The sequence below is a fragment of the Dermochelys coriacea genome, chromosome 6 (assembly GCF_009764565.3).
Source record: "Dermochelys coriacea isolate rDerCor1 chromosome 6, rDerCor1.pri.v4, whole genome shotgun sequence".
Taxonomy (NCBI): Eukaryota; Metazoa; Chordata; order Testudines; family Dermochelyidae; genus Dermochelys; species Dermochelys coriacea.
The window spans coordinates 101,173,339-101,190,501 of record NC_050073.1 but is presented as its reverse complement, the minus strand read 5'-3'; the positions used below and the strand labels follow the sequence as shown (position 1 = coordinate 101,190,501).

General features: G+C 39.4%; 1 protein-coding gene across 15 annotated transcripts in view; it reads left to right on the top strand.

Annotated features, from left to right (window-relative positions):
• Positions 1 to 17,163, top strand: part of DICER1 (dicer 1, ribonuclease III) — a 119,141-nt gene that overhangs the window by 17,372 nt on the left and 84,606 nt on the right. For 8 of the 15 annotated variants that reach the window (XR_006281896.1, XR_006281897.1, XM_038405511.2 and 5 more), the window contains exons 2-3: positions 13,896 to 13,961; positions 15,127 to 15,226. The gene's annotated coding sequence lies outside the window, so the exon portion shown is untranslated. The remainder of the gene's footprint in view (positions 1 to 13,895; positions 13,962 to 15,126; positions 15,227 to 17,163) is intronic. The other 7 variants (XM_043515986.1, XM_043515984.1, XM_038405506.2 and 4 more) reach the window with 3 other exon arrangements.

Below are 17,163 nucleotides of genomic sequence, written 5' to 3'. Positions count from 1 at the left end.
TCACATAAACACCACCCTATATCGGAAACCTACTGACCGCTATTCCTACCTACATGCCTCTAGCTTTCATCCAGATCATACCACTCGATCCATTGTCTACAGCCAAGCGCTACGATATAACCGCATTTGCTCCAACCCCTCAGACAGAGACAAACACCTACAAGATCTCTATCATGCATTCCTACAACTACAATACCCACCTGCTGAAGTGAAGAAACAGATTGACAGAGCCAGAAGAATACCCAGAAGTCACCTACTACAGGACAGGCCCAACAAAGAAAACAACAGAACGCCACTAGCCATCACCTTCAGCCCCCAACTAAAACCTCTCCAACGCATCATCAAGGATCTACAACCTATCCTGAAGGACGAGCCATCGCTCTCTCAGATCTTGGGAGACAGACCAGTCCTTGCTTACAGACAGCCCCCCAATCTGAAGCAAATACTCACCAGCAACCACACACCACACAACAGAACCACTAACCCAGGAACCTATCCTTGCAACAAAGCCCGTTGCCAACTCTGTCCACATATCTATTCAGGGGATACCATCATAGGGCCTAATCACATCAGCCACACTATCAGAGGCTCGTTCACCTGCGCATCTACCAATGTGATATATGCCATCATGTGCCAGCAATGCCCCTCTGCCATGTACATTGGCCAAACTGGACAGTCTCTACGTAAAAGAATGAATGGACACAAATCAGACGTCAAGAATTATAACATTCAAAAACCAGTTGGAGAACACTTCAATCTCTCTGGTCACTCGATCACAGACCTAAGAGTGGCTATACTTCAACAAAAAAGCTTCAAAAACAGACTCCAACGAGAGACTGCTGAATTGGAATTAATTTGCAAACTGGATACAATTAACTTAGGCTTGAATAGAGACTGGGAATGGATGAGTCATTACACAAAGTAAAACTATTTCCCCATGGTATTTCTCCCTCCCACCCCACCATCCACTGTTCCTCTGATATTCTTGTTAACTGCTGGAATTAGCCTACCTGCTTGTCACCATGAAAGGTTTTCCTCCTTCCCCCCCCCTGCTGTTGGTGATGGCTTATCTTAAGTGATCACTCTCCTTACAGTGTGTATGATAAACCCATTGTTTCATGTTCTCTGTGTGTGTGTATATAAATCTCTCCTCTGTTTTTTCCACCAAATGCATCCGATGAAGTGAGCTGTAGCTCACGAAAGCTTATGCTCTAATAAATTTGTTAGTCTCTAAGGTGCCACAAGTACTCCTTTTCTTTTTGGTAACTTTTTAGTGACTTATAGAGGAAAAACAAAAAGAAAAGGAGTACTTGTGGCACCTTAGAGACTAACAAATTTATTAGAGCATAAGCTTTCGTGAGCTACAGTGCCCCCTCCCCCGAATATTGCTGAAATATTTTTGTCGTTTTAGTAAAAGTGGAAAATTTCAGGTCATAAAAAATTTCCAAGCCATAGTTTTAGGGGGCCCAAAGTAGGGCTTCATAATGAAAGTTGGTTGCAATCTTTAACTTACGAGAGGCTACAATCTCTATAATATATGAAAAGGAGATTAAATGGGTTACTAGGGATAGCACAGGTGAGATAGGAGCATTTTTCCAGAATTTCCTCAAAAACTACATTCAGTTGCTTCCAATGTTGGTTATTTGGAAGTCATTATTGGGGTTAAAGTTTGCAGGGTTTGGTTAGATTGTAGTTTATCAGTTTGTATTTACAGGCTAAATAATTGATGTCAGCCTTAGAATCATAGAATACCAGGGTTGGAAGAGACCTCAGAAGGTTATCTAGTCCAACCCCCTGTTGAAAGCAGGACCAATCCCCAACTAAATCATCCGAGCCAGAGTTTTGTCAAGTCTGACCTTAAAAACCTCTCAGGAAGGATATTCCACCACCTCCCTAGGTAACTCATTCCAGTGCTTCACCGCCCTCCTAGTGAAAAAGTTTTTCCTAATATCCAACCTAAACCTCCCCCACTGCAACTTGAGACCATTACTCCTAGCAAACAGAGCTGTAAACAGGGGAGTCTGAGTGGGAGTTCTGTTGGAAGAGAAGGTATTTGTACTTGGTTTTGTATTTTTAGTATTTGTGTGTGTGTGTGTGTCTGTGTGTGTGTGTGTGTGTGGAGACTTGTAGGGGCTTTGTGCTGGGAGAGAAGCTGATCCCTGATTAGGGGGCGGGGCTTTTCTGACTAGAGGTCCTATAAAGGTAGCCAGCCAGTCAGACAGCGGCACTGACAGCTGCAGCGGTACAAGAGCTAGCAAACAGAGCTGTAAACAGGGGAGTTTGAAGGGGAGTTTTTGTATTGTGGTGCTTGTTTGGGGTTTGTTTTTGCTGGGGGGGGTGGTCTTCTTGGTGTGGCTTGTTTCCCAGATTAACAGGACTTAGGTGGGAAGGCGATGACAGATACGGAGGCAGCAGTGGGAGTGACTCGTAGAGTGGAAGACAAAATGAGGATGACTGGATGTGGAAGCTGTGGTATGTACATGATCCTGGAGGGGGGACCTGGTAAGAGTTTTTTCTGCATGAAATGCCGTCTGATAGAGCTGATGGAGGAAAAGATCCGAGGTTTGGAGATGCAGGTGGAAAGTCTGGTTGAGTTTAGGAAGGGGTTTGAGCAGATGATGGAGCAAAGACATGAGCTATCTGAAGGGAAAAGCTCAGACTTACAGATGGAAGCAGGGCTGGGGAATTTCGAGGGGAGACTGGGTGAGGAAAGTGGTCAGTGGAAGCATGTGACTAAAAGAACCAGGCAGAGGAAAAGACGGGCTAGTGAAGAAGAAATAGAGCTTAGGAACAGGTTTGCAAAGTTGGAAAATGAAGAAGGGGCTCAGCAGTTAGTTGCTGAAGGTGGAAGGGCAAGGAAGAAGAGAAGAGAGGCTAGTCCTATAGGAAAAGGGGAAGAGTCAAGGGAAACTGCACCAAATATGAGCCCCAGGAGGATACAGGATTAGTTGAAGAGGATTATAAGGGAAAATAGGAATGGAAAGAACTTGCAGCCAGAGGGAACAGGGGAGAGACTGGAGAATAGCACCGTCACCAGGAAAAGGCAGGTCTATGTGATCGGGGACTCTTCATTGAGAAGAATAGACAGGCCTGTAACTAGAGCTGATCCAGAGAATAGAAGGGTGTGCTGTCTTCCGGGTGCTAAGATACGGGATGTAGACCTGAGGTTGAAAAGGATCTTAAAGGGAGCGGGAAAGAATCCCCTAATTATCCGTCATGTGGGAACAAATGATCCGGCTAGATTCTCACTGGAAAGTATTAAGGGAGACTATGCTAGGCTGGGGAAGACGCTTAAGGAAATAGAGGCTCAGGTGATCTTTAGCGGGATCCTTCCTGTTCCTAGAGAAGGGCAACAAAGGTCTGACAAGATTATGACTGTCAACGGATGGCTTAGGCAGTTGTGTTATAAGGAGGGCTTTGGGATGTATGGCCACTGGGAGGCATTCATGGACAGAGGACATATCTCTCGGGATGGACTTCATCTGAGTAGGGAAGGAAATAGACTTCTAGGATCGAGGCTGGAACAACTGATAAAGAGAGCTTTAAACTAGGAATTTGGGGGAGATGGTTGGGAGATGTGTAGGTAATCTCCACGCCAGATTTTAGCATTGAGAGGGAAGAAGACAAAGTAAGAAAGGATACAGCCGTGGGTAGGAGAATGTATATAAGGAGCGAGGGCGGTGTGGTTACTAGTCTAATAGGTTATACTGGCTGTAGACTGACTGTGCCTAATAGGGTACAAAATGTGAGCGAGGCCAAACAGCAAAAATTAAGATGTTCGTACACCAATGCGAGGAGCCTAGGTAACAAAATGCAGGAACTAGAGCTACTGGTGCAGGAAGTGAAACCAGGTATTATAGGGATAACAGAAACATGGTGGAATAGTAGTCGTGACTGGACTACAGGTATTGAAGGGTATGTGCTGTTTAGGAAAGACAGAAATAAAGGTAAAGGTGGTGGAGTAACATTGTATATCAATGATGAGGTAGAATGTAAAGAAATAAGAAGCGATGCAATGGATAAGACAGAGTCCGTCTGGGCAAAAATTATATTGGGGAAGATAACTAGTAGAGCCTCTCCTACGATAGTGCTTGGGGTGTGCTATAGACTTCCGGGATCTAATCTGGATATGGATAGAGCCCTTTTTAATATTTTTAATAAAGTAAATACTAATGGAAACTGCGTGATCATGGGAGACTTTAACTTCCCAGATATAGACTGGAGGACCAGTGCTAGTAATAATAATAGGGCTCAGATTTTCCTAGATGTGATAGCTGATGGATTCCTTCATCAAGTAGTTGCTGAACCGACTAGAGGGGATGCCATTTTAGATTTAATTTTGGTGAGTAGCGAGGACTTCATAGAAGAAATGGCTGTAGGGAATAATTTTGGCTCAAGTGATCATGAGCTAATTCAGTTCAAACTGAACGGAAGGATTAACAAAAATAAATCTCAACTAGAGTTTTTGATTTCAAAAGGGCTGACTTTCAAAAATTAAGGAAATTAGTTAGGGAAGTGGATTGGACTGAAGAATTTATGGATCTAAAGGTAGAGGAGGCCTGGGATTACTTTAAATCAAAGCTGCAGAAGCTATCGGAAGCCTGTATCCCAAGAAAGGGGAAAAAATTCATAGGAAGGAGTTGTAGACCAAGCTGGATGAGCAAGTATCTTAGAGAGGTGATTATGAAGAAGCAGAAAGCATACAGGGAGTGGAAGATGGGAGGGATCAGCAAGGAAAGCTACCTTATTGAGGTCAGAACATGTAGAGATAAAGTGAGACAGGCTAAAAATCGAGTAGAGTTGGAGCTTGCAAAGGGAATTAAAACTAATAGTAAAAAGTTCTATAGCCATATAAATAAGAAGAAAACTAAGAAAGAAGAAGTGGGGCCGCTAAACACTGAGGATGGAGTGGAGGTTAAAGATAATCTAGGCATGGCCCAATATCTAAACAAATACGTTGCCTCAGTCTTTAATAAGGCTAAAGAGGATCTTGGGGATAATGGTAGCATGACAAATGGGAATGAGGCTATGGAGGTGTAGATATTACCATATCTGAGGTAGAAGCGAAACTCAAACAGCTTAATGGGACTAAATTGGGGGGCCCAGATAATCTTCATCCAAGAATATTAAAGGAATTAATCTGTGCAGGAGGTCGGACTAGATGATCAGAATGGTCCCTTCTGACCTTAGTATCTATGAATTGGCACCTGAAATTGCAAGCCCATTAGCAAGAATTTTTATGAATCTGTAAACTCAGGAGTTGTACCGAATGATTGGAGAATTGCTAACATAGTTCCTATTTTTAAGAAAGGGAAAAAAAAAAAAAGTGATCCTGGTAACTACTCGCCAGTTAGTTTGACATCTGTAGTATGCAAGGTCCTGGAAAAAATTTTAAAGGAGAAATTAGTTAAAGACACTGAAGTCAATGGTAAATGGGACAAAATACAACATGGTTTTACAAAAGGTAGATCGTGCCAAACCAACCTGATCTCCTTTTTTGAAAAAGTAACAGATTTTTTAGATAAAGGAAATGCAGTGGATCTAATTTACCTAGATTTCAGTAAGGCGTTTGATACCGTGCCACATGGGGAATTATTAGTTAAATTGGAGAAGATGGGGATCAATATGAACATCAAAAGATGGATAAGGAATTGGTTAAAGGGGAGACTACAACAGGTCCTACTGAAAGGCAAACTGTCAGGCTGGAGGGAGGTTACCAGTGGAGTTCCTCAGGGATCAGTTTTGGGACCAATCTTATTTAATCTTTTTATTACTGATCTCGGCACAAAAAGTGGGAGTGTGCTAATAAAGTTTGCAGATGATACAAAGCTGGGAGGTATTGCCAATTCAGAGAAGGATTGGGATATTATACAGGAGGATCTGGATGACCTTGTAAATTGGAGTAATAGTAATGGGATGAAATTTAATAGTGAGAAGTGTAAGGTTATGCATTTAGGGATTAATAACAAGAATTTTAGTTATAAGTTGGGGACGCATCAATTAGAAGTAACGGAAGAGGAGAAGGACCTTGGAGTATTGGTTGATCATAGGATGACTATGAGCTGCCAGTGTGATACGCTGTGAAAAAAGCTAATGCGGACTTGGGATGCATCAGGAGAGGCATTTCCAGTAGGGATAAGGAGGTTTTAGTACCATTATACAAGGCACTGGTGAGACCTCACCTAGAATACTGTGTGCAGTTCTGGTCTCCCATGTTTAAAAAGGATGAATTCAAACTGGAGCAGGTACAGAGAAGGGCTACTAGGATGATCCGAGGAATGGAAAACTTGTCTTATGAAAGGAGACTTAAGGAGCTTGGCTTGTTTAGCCTAAGTAAAAGAAGGTTGAGGGGAGATGTGATTGTTCTCTATAAATATATCAGAGGGATAAATATAGGAGGGGGAGAGGAATTATTTCAGCTCAGCACCAATGTGGACACAAGAACAAATGGGTATAAACTGGCCACCAGGAAGTTTAGACTTGAAATTAGACGAAAGTTTCTAACCATCAGAGGAGTGAAGTTTTGGAATAGCCTTCCAAGGGAAGCAGTGGGGGCAAAAGATCCATCTGGCTTTAAGATTCTACTTGATAAGTTTATGGAGGAGATGGTATGATGGGATAATGTGATTTTGGTAATTAATTGATCTTTAAATATTCAGGGTAAATAGGCCTTATTCCCTGAGATGGGATATTAGATGGATGGGTTCTGAGTTACCCAGGAAAGAATTTTCTGTAGTATCTGGCTGGTGAATCTTGCCCATATGCTCAGGGTTTAGCTGATCGCCATATTGGGGTCGGGAAGGAATTTTCCTCCAGGGTAGATTGGAGAGGCCCTGGATGTTTTTCGCCTTCCTCTGTAGCATGGGGTACGGGTCACTTGAGGGAGGATTCTCTGCTCCTTGAAGTCTTTAAACCACGATTTGAGGACTTCAATAGCTCAGACATAGGTGAGGTTTTTCATAGGACTGGGTGGGTGAGATTCTGTGGCCTGCGTTGTGCAGGAGGTCGGACTAGATGATCAGAATGGTTCCTTCTGACCTTAGTATCTATGAATCCTTGTTCTGTCAAGGAGTTCTGTTACTGGCAGTTACTGACATTGGAGCTAGTTTCACAAGTAACAGTTTGGGAGTTATCTGTAATATTTCACAATTCTATTAAACACTTTTTTGTATGAAATATTTATAATGTGAACACTTTTTGTTGTAAGAAGTAGAGCTTTTACACCTCTAAAAACATATGCAGTTGGACTGGAAGTCTCCTCTTACTGCTTACATTGAAAATTCCTGACTCTTAGTGCCATAGGCTTAAATAGAAGAAAAGGAATTGCTATGTTGCTAAACAACTTTGAATATTTAAATTTATAATTTAAAGCATTTGAACAGCAAATATAGCTTGACTCTAAAGGAACAAGAAAAAAATTAAAGTACAAAGGAAGTTGTGTTTAAACACTTTTTGATTTCATTTTATAATACATAAAGTAGTTAAAACAAATTTTCATCTTCAGCATGTGCTTTATAACATTAACTAAAAATAACAGACTCAAAGACTTTAAGGCCAGAAAGGACCACCATCATCTAGTCCAGTGGTTTTCATATTGTGGGTTGTGACCCGAAGTGGGTCAGGACCATGTTTTAATGGGGTTGCTGGGGCTGGTATTAGACTTGCTGGGGTCTGGGGCCAGAGCTGAAGCCGAAGCCTGAGCCCCACTGCCTGGGGCTGAAGCCCTTGTGCTTTGACCTCCCGTACCTAAGGTGGTGGGGTTTGGGCAACCCCCCCCCCCCACACACACACACACCCAGGACAGTGGGGTTTGGGCAGGTTCAGGCTTTGGTCTCCCCCTCCTGGGGGTCATGGTAGTAAGTTTTGTTGTCAGAAGGGGGTTGCGGTGCAATGAAGTTTGAGAATCCCTGATCTAGTCTGATTTCCTGACATTGCAGGCCACAGAACCTCACCCACCACTTCGACAGTAGGCCCATAACTTCGGGCTGAGTTACTGAATCCTCAAATCTTAAAGACTTCAAGTTACAGAGAATCTACCATTTATTCTAGTTCAAAGCAGCAAGTGACCCATGCCCCATGCTGCAGAGAAAGGCAAAAAACACCCCCAAAACAACCCGGGGTTTCTGCCATTTTAATCTGGGGGAAAATTCCTTCTCAACCCAAAATGTGACGATCAGGTACAACCTAGCATGTGGGCAAGACCCACCAGCCAGACACCTGGGAAAGAGTTCTCTGTAATCACTGAGAGCCCTCCCCATCTCTGGCATTGGAGATACTTGCTGATAGCAGTCACAGATGGGCCACGTGCCATTGTAGGCAATCTCACCAAACCATCCCCTCCATAAACTTATTGAGCTGTCATGAAAGAAGTTAGGTTATTTTGCCCCCACTACTCCCTTTGGAAAACTGTTCCAGAACTGCACTTCTCTGATGGTTAGAAACCTTTGTCTACTTTCAAGCCTAAACTTACTGATGGACAGTTTATATCCATTTGTTCTTGTACCAGAATTGGCCCTCAACATAAATAACTCCTCTCTCTCCCTCCCTGATTTTTATTCCTCTGATGTATTTATATACAACAATCGTATCTCCCCATAGTCTTAATTTTACTAGGCTAAACAAGCCAAGCTCCCCAAGTCTCATCTTGTAAAGCAGGTTCTTCATTCTGCTGATCATCTTAGTAGCTTTTCTCTGCATTTATTCCCTTTTGAATTCATCTTTCTTAAACATGGGAGACCAGAACTTCAGACAGTATTCCAGAAGAGGTTTCACCAGTGCCTTGTATAAAGGTAATATTTTCCTATCTATACTGGAAATACCTCACCTGATGCACCGTATGATTGCATTAGCCTTTTTCACAGCCGCATCACATTGGTGGCTCATAGTCATTCTCCTTCTCTGTTGCTTCCAACTAATATATCCCCAGTTTATAGCAAAAATTCTTGTCGTTAGTCCCGAAGTGCTATTAAATTAAACCTTGAGTTACTAAATTTCATCCTTTTTCTGCTACTCCAGTTTTCAAGGTTGACTATATCTTCTTGTATGATTCTGGTTGTCCTCCATATTGGCAGTATCTCCCAACTTTGTGTCATCTGTAAATTTTATTACTGGAGTCTCACTTATTGTACCAAAGTCATTAATGAAAATGTTAAGTAGATTGGTCCCAGGACTAATCCTTGAGGAGCTCTAATAGTAACCTCCCTTTCAAGGTCTCACTCCTGCTCCTCTTTTCCATCTCATGGCCAGCTAAAGGAATTTTCTCTTTTGTAATAAGAGTAGCAGCTGGAATGGATTCACTCCCTGAGCACCAGATGTGCTCCTGCAGCCAAAGATCTTTGGGTGCCTTTGGAATAGCTTCACAATGAACTGGGGCTAATTGAGAAGGTCCAGAAAACCTGAACATTAGTCTTGCCCCTCCCTTTCAGGATTACCATTTTACTTCCAGTGGAACCTCCACTTTGCTGGGATCATACCGGGAGAGCTGCAGAGCAGTCTTGAAGTCTGCCTATCTGCTCCAGTTCCAGTACCTGCTCATACTAGAAAGACTACAGCCATATTCAGATATAAGGAAGAAAAACACCTTCAATGGCACTTCACACAAATACCCACCATAACTACTTCCACTTGTCCTGAGTTTTAGCACTAGTACCTTTTTTTTCCTCCCTGCGCATACTCCTTCTGCTAAACCCGTGAGTCTTGTAATTCTCAGAAATGCTCCCTGCAGTGTATTTCAAAGCTGTGTACACATGCTGGATTTACAACTCAATAACTGTCTGTAATACAGTCAATTAAGGGGAAGGGAGTAATTTCCCATGCCCGTGGTTGTGTGTTGGTTAGTACTCTGTAGTTCCCTTTTAACTGAAGGTCTCTCCCAGCCCTACGTGTACTTATTCTTACAAACTGCTTTGAGGCTATAGAGAAAGTTAGGGCTAGTTAGAAAATTTTGTACTGTCTTCACTTCCAGAGCTCTGCAATAGGCTTCTATTGTGGAATCCCCATCAATGGAAGATTTTTAAGAACACGTTGGACAAATACATGTCAATGATGTCTGTTTATTTGGTCCTAGCACAGCACAGGGGGCTGGATTTGATGGTTTCCTGAGGTCCCTTTCAGCCCTACATTTCTATGACTCTCTGCCTCTAATGGGTTTTCTAGCCCTATTCAAAACTCAAGTAGGAGTAGAAAGGTTATTTTATCTCCGTTTGGCAGTGGTGCAACTGGTGCTGGAATACTATGTCTAGTTCTGGTGTTCTCCATTCAAGAAGGATGTTGATAAATTGGAGAGGGCTCATAGAAGAGCAATGAGAATGATGAGGATTAGAAAATCTGCCTATTCGTGACAGACTCAAGGAGCTCAATCTGGTTTAACAAAGAAGGTTAAGGGGTGACTTGATTACAGTATATACAGAACACATAGTTGTTAATGGGCTCTTTAATCTAGCAGAGAAAGACATCACATGATCCAATGGCTGGAAGTTGAAGCTAGACAAATTCAGACTGAAAATAAAGCAAACTTTTAACAGCGAGAGCATGATACTGAGATTTAAGTGCCCCACTATAGACACCTCAAAGAGACCTGACTTTTCAGAGTAGAAGCTCAGCATTTCTGAAAATCAGAAAAAAATTCTTTGATGGGGGCACTCCAAAAATGAAATTCCCCAAATCACTAGTCACTTCTGAAAACATACTCTACTGTTCTGTATAATCCTAGTGGGAGGAATGTTCCCATGTGATCAGTAGTTCAGTTCACAGTAGTGATGAGGAAAGATTTTCTTAATGTTTGCCCTTAAACTATTTGCTTACTAGGCTACTTGGGGCCTGATGTGAGTTTTGCTACTAACTTCAATGGCAGAAGGATTGGGCCCATGGTTATTAAGAAGTCTTTACTGTGGAGTTAATACCAGACAGTAAGGGTAATTGCTGACAGAATTTTAGCCCTACTGTTATAATTAGGATGGTATTTTTTTACTGTACATCTTTGTGTACAAAATGTCTTATTTATAATGCTAATAATTACATCCATTCTAAAACTGATTTTTTTGGTTACTGTAATGCAGTGCATGGTTTTGTTTTGTTGCATTTTGTTTTCTAAAGAATAATTTACATTTAAACACTGCTTACCTTAGGAAAAGGTTTATTTGCTATTTGATATTATTATGGGCTGCCAATCGCCCTGAGTTGTCAAACTATTTTATTCCTTCTGAATGCTTTGTTTGGTACTGAAAGGGAAGAATGGAGATTTTTTTTTTTTTTTTTTTTTAATCCCAGAAATTTTGCATGAGGTCTTTGGCAATCTTAGAAATGGCTTGGTGACTGTTGATATCAATACTGATCCTGCAATTGGACCCAGGCTGGCAACCCTTACTCCTGCATGGAGACCCATTGTCATCAGATCAGTTGTGCAGATCCAACAGCAGGATAGGGGCCTAATGAGTGAATTTTGTGAATTATTTTTAATACTTCCATGATTCCCTATGATTTTATTAGAAAATTAGTGTAGCAATTTGAGGGGGAAAATTTCTTTCCATCAAACTATAGAAGATTTTTAAATCAAGCAGCAGCTTTGATAACTTGTGTTGGAAAACATTGTCATTACCACACTTCTGGAAGCTTTTTAATTCTGAAATTCTATTTTGGCTTTTTTTCTGGCAATCTTTGAATTACTAACTATAGATAAAATAAATTTTAAGTTTTTATTCTTTTCGCAGCATGGCTCTTTAAGTTACTTTTTAGGTACCATAATACTTGTGAATCAGTGTCTGCCCTTCCTACTGGCCTGGTGTGTTTTGGCTAAGTTTACTGACATTTGGCTGACCGTTAAGTAGCAATTAGCCAAAATGCCTGGAAGATTCTTGCCAAGGTTTTCAGAAGTGACTATTGAGTTTGGAAATGATATTTTTGAGTGCTCAACTTGAGCCACCTTTAAAGAGACCTGATTTTTAAAGGGAAGGTCCTCAACACTTTCTGAAAATCAGCACCCTTTAAAATTAGTATAGTTACTTTCGGAAATCTCAGCTTATAGCTTTAATTATAAGTGAATTTTTTATATTGCATAAACAACTCAAACAAAATTCTAGTTAATCATACAGCTTAACTAACCTTGTAAAACTTATGAACCAATCATAGAAAGTTGTTAGTGTTCTTAATGAATGTTTGTCATTCATTTTTCTTTATTAATCAGAAATGAATGAGAGTCCTATTATCCTACAAAAATGGAAAAACCTACCTTGGCTATACAGTTTTTCTCCACAGTAACGCCACCGTACATTAAATACCTTCTCTTTCCAGTTTTGTCATTTAGCAGTGTCATGGTTTCCTCTTTTCTTCTGTGTTCTTTTAATATGCTTTCCACTTACTGTAGATTGGGTGGGTTGCTTGTTCAGTGTATGGTAAGAGACCTTTGACTGTAAAATTTGACTGGTATCTGCATCACATTGCAGTGAAGGAAGGGAGTGGATTTTGTAGTTTGTTTTGGTAACCACTCGCTATTGCCATCGTTCAGCAGTACTCACTTGCAAGTTGTTGTTTCTCTTGGCCTTCAGACAGGAAGGGTTGGCTGTCTGCTGCAACAGGTTTTTGTCCAAGGTTTCAACCAACATCATTTAGATGCTGCTGTTTTGTACTAGAACTTGACTGAGTTTCTGGTATGTGGCCTATCTGGGATACATGTTAGTTTTGGCCTTAAAAGGGCATATCACGCTGAGGGACAGTTAGTGTCATGCCCATCAATTAAAATTTGAATCCCCTGCTTTACGGCTATGTAGTGTTAAAACTGAAGTTGTCAGTGACTTTTAATGAATCAGTGATACTTAGTCCATCTCCATTTTGTCACCTTAATATGTTTGCCTCCTACATTAATTATCAAAAAATACTATATAGTGTATGAAGTTAGATATTATGTCAAAGGATTGTGGCATTATTTTTTCTGTTCAGATTAGTACATTACTGGAAAGTAAAGTTTAATATTATAATATATTTTGACTACCTCTGTGCATCGGAGAAAACATTCTGCTCCCCCTTGTAGAGAGAACCATTTCTATCTTTAACAAGATTTTTTTAAAAAAACAGATTTAGCAATTTTACTAGATAGAAAACAGTGATTTCTTTAACATACTAACAGCAACTGACATGATTTTACTGTTAGACCATATACTGGTTCAATAGAAATCATGCACATTTTAGACAGTGTGAATGAGCAATTTGATGGTAACTAACAAATTAGACACAACAGGAACTCGTTAAACTTCAGCTCTGATCGCTAAATGTACCAAGTGATTGTCTGTACTTTCTGAAGAAAAGAAAGGAAAAAAAATTTATCCTGGAAAAAAGGGTCTTTACATGAAAGAGACATGGCTTAATATGTTATCTTGGGATATAAAGCTCAAGCAGTTCTCTTTTGCACAAGAGCGCAAAATATATCTGATTTTACATACTGTACTCTATTTTCCTGAATGTAATGGAGGACCCTTTTATAAAATGAAGTAATAATTGTGTTTGCATTTATTTCACCATAAAACTAATGCATGCTATAAGCCTTTTAAAGTATGTTGAATATTAAGCTTCTTTAAAACTTTTGGTAATAAATAACACACAGTGAAGTTTTTTTGTTTGGTTTTTCAAGGCTGTAAATCTAATTGGTCTCTAGCAATTACTTCAGCAAATAAAACAGAAAATATGCAAATATCTCCTGAGCATTTAAAACCAATATTTTAGACACTCATTGTCTGTATCCCCAGCCAAGAAAGGATATGTGATGGTTAGATTTTGAAGGACCATGAGCTGTTGCCACAGAGCTAAATCTTAAAATGCAAGAAAACAGACTACCACATGGTATGATTAATTTTTTTTTTATGAGAGTTCATGTTAAAGTGTTCTCTTTTTATATTACCTTTTAGGTTACCTAGGGTGAAACAAAATTACAGGCTTGGAAACTCTGGAAAAGCTCTGTAGCAGCATTAGAGGTAAAAACACACTGGAGTAATCTTTAGGAATGTCCTTTTTTATTAACTTTATAAAAACTGATTAGGATAGAAATTCTTATCAAGGTTCATTTTGTATTTTAACTTTTCAGTAACAGTTTGTTTAGAAAAATGGACTTTAGAGCTTTTTGTCTTTTTTCGTTTTGGTGAATGGTTCAGTCATTCTGGGAATGCTTACACATTGGATGAATAAATTGAGTAACTTCTGTTGCTCCCTTTTCTCTATGGGGATGTATATAGTTGTGGATACACTAAGTAGAATTGCTGCTTAGAGACTATACTTCTGTGTTTCAGATGCAAGTCTGTGGAGCAGCAATTACAATGTTTGTATTTAACTAAATTCTTTGTTAAATCCCGATAGTTGCATTTATAAAATGACAGTTAAATATATGTATACTTTTTAAATTGATTTTGTACATTGCACCATCTTACTAGATATTAACTAATCAATAAGATATTGAATGTATTGACCTGTTCAGGAGGTAGTAAACTACACTCAGTGCTTTTTCATGCATTGAGGACGTTTGTTGAGGCTTGAATTAAAATTTGCACAAAAACATAATTTGAACTGTGCTTGCCCTTTTTGTTTATAACTTAGAAGTGAAATGAAAGGAATTCTGTGTATGAAAAATTTAGCATAATTAAACAGGATACAGAACTATTGCATTTCTCTAATTTTCATTCTTGTTGACTAATAATAGCCTATTGGTTTCCAGCAATTGCTGAATTTAAAATGATTTTTGTAGTAGTTTTAAAATGTCCTGGTAAAATAAATCTTGTAATTATCTTTTAATTTCTTGCCAAGTCTTTTCCTTTTTTGAACTTTCATTTCTTGAAATATTTTTTAATCATTTTAAAAAAAAATACAAATTCTGAAATTTTTACATCTGGATCTCACTATTAAACTAAAATACTAGAGAATATGTTGTCACTTTCATGATAGACCTTTAACAAGAGCTTACCTTTCTTGTGTACTGATACAGATGTATGTCTGGATGGTTTTGAAAAATTACATAAGGGACCTTTACATTATTATTTATGACCCAAATATTATTGTCCTTTCTTTTACAAATTCCTTGTATTTTGGACTGTTTACAGAATTTGAGCTATCCTTTAATTCCACACTTATGTTTTTATTTCATTTTAGAGCAGAAGCTTGCAAATGATGCAATTAATATACAAACTGATATCATGATGTCAAAATGCAGTTCAAAGAACACACACACAGATCTCAGAAATTAAAAACGGTAAGTCTGCTTTATAATAGAGAAACAGATTACAAATTTAGATGTATCAAATTAGGCATTAACATGTTTTATTGAATTTCATTAAATGGCTAAACCTTTAGAACAATACTGTAAATGCTTTAGATTCACAATCTAGGATAGTATAAAATTGAATAATCTGTAGTTTAATTTTATACAAACACAATTTTTACAAAGTAGTAGCTTTATTTTCTCCGTAGGTGCTGACTATGTAAGAGGCAGGTAGCTAACAAACTATTATAAATACTTACCATTAGTCAAACTACAGACCTTCAAAATTTTATGAAATGTAATGATTAGAAGTGTTTAACTTATTTTTAAATTTCAATGATTTTTTGGATTTAAACATTTACAGTGTTGAACACAAGCATATTATTATGCAAGTGAATTAGAACCAGAATGAATATATGCTTATTAAAAAAGGATGGAGGGGTGGAATGTAGCCAGTGGGCTTATCTAAACCGAAAGAAATGCAGGAAGTAAACAGCACAAAATAAATCAGATTGGATTAAAAAGTATTGTTTTAATAAGGAAAAAAAAAATTTGCACTTGACTCTTAATTTTAGCTCCATATAACTTCAGGAGAAGAAAACACTGTCCAAGTAAATCTTCATAGTAGGGAAAAGTTTTGGGGTTTTTTTTTTAAAAGCTTTTTAGGAGGTTTCACAATGAAGAGTGATGCAGAATTTTTTTTTTTTTAAATTTGCAGTAGTGTGCTTCTATCTGTGCTACATTTTTAGCTAATCTGGAACCCTGCTCACTTAGCTGGTGGGGTGAATGTATCCTGTTCTGATTCTTGTGACTGCTGGGGGCCAGGGCTGCTCTGACATAAGCTTGAAATGGCCCCAATGAGCAATTACATCAGTCTGGGACCTCTGGAGCTGGGTGCTTTGGCTACACTGTCTCTGTCAAGGCTAATTCTCCACTCTGACACTTCGAGTGCAGAAGGTGGAGGCCCTGCAAGGATTCTAAAAATTAATACTGGCCACTCCAAGTGCGGAACCCCTTTGAGAGCTCAGGAAGGCACACTTAGGAATTCCTTCCTGTGGGGTACCCTTCAGCCCTTTTACCCTCCTGGGAAGAGCTGAGAAAGAAGAGAGGAGGGGAAAAAAAGGGGGGGGTATCAGCTGTTGCCACCAGCTAATTAAACAATGTGCACAAACCTCTTAGACACACAAATCCAATTCTGTTTTTTGTTTTTTTTTAAAAAGATAAATTTTATTAAAGAAAGAAAATGCATCTGGGAACTCAGGCTATTGCTAGATTTTTAAAAGAGCAACTACAAGAATTAAGCACCAAGAATAGCTTTCTTGAGGTTCAGCTTAAAAGGTTACAAGCAAAACAAAAGTACTTGGGGTTAGCACAGAGGAATCCACAAGCCATAAAGAAATAAAAGGGATAAACCTAATCATGTCTTCTGAGACATTTCCTGATCTACTTATGTATCGGATTTTAAATGAGTAGTTTCTAGGTATGATACTGATGATTTTTTCATACCTGGCCCAAGCTTCTTAAGCATAGTTGCTGCCTTGTCTGCCTCTCCTTGGGAGAACAGCCAGAGATGGACAAAAGGGGAGGTTTTTTTCTAAATTTTAACAATTTCTAGCCTTCCTGTTGGCTCTTTTGGCCAGGTGCCCACTCATTTCCTTTTACTGATGCATAGCAGTGAGATTTTAACCCATTACAGGTAGAGCAATTAAAGAACAGCTACTAGGAGGGATTTTATAGTTACTGGCTGGCAGGGTGTCCGTAAAAGGGAGCTACTCCCCCCCGCCCCCATTTATCACAGCCTCCTACCCTCTGAGCACTCCCAGTATGTCCTCTGTGTCAAGGAGGCCATAGAAGGGGAATTTGTGTAGTGCCAGCTCTGCATGTTCCAGCAGAATCCTTAGCTGTATGTTTAGGGCACTTTTAGAGCC